Genomic DNA, 305 nt, shown 5'->3' on the forward strand with positions numbered 1-305 from the left:
GGTTCTCCGCCACAGCACGTAGCCTCTACCGTAGGAAACACTGTCTTAGCGCAACACGGTCCTCGCACACAGCGAAATTGACCTAACAGCACGCCTTTCTCGGCCAAAAAGAAAAATCCCTTCGCACGCCCACTTGTACACATAGAGAAAAAAAACTCTGTCTTTTTCTCTTCCTCTTCCCTCGCGCTGCGGTCGATTTCTACTCCCTCTCTCGCGCCACGCTAGCTGTCCCTGACGGGGTTGACCGTCGAAGGAGCGTACTAACACCCACCAATCCTTTACCCAGCGCGTCATCCCGGCTGCAG

The sequence above is a fragment of the Cystoisospora suis genome, assembly GCF_002600585.1.
Source record: "Cystoisospora suis strain Wien I chromosome Unknown contig_4853, whole genome shotgun sequence".
In the NCBI taxonomy this organism is placed as follows: domain Eukaryota; phylum Apicomplexa; class Conoidasida; order Eucoccidiorida; family Sarcocystidae; genus Cystoisospora; species Cystoisospora suis.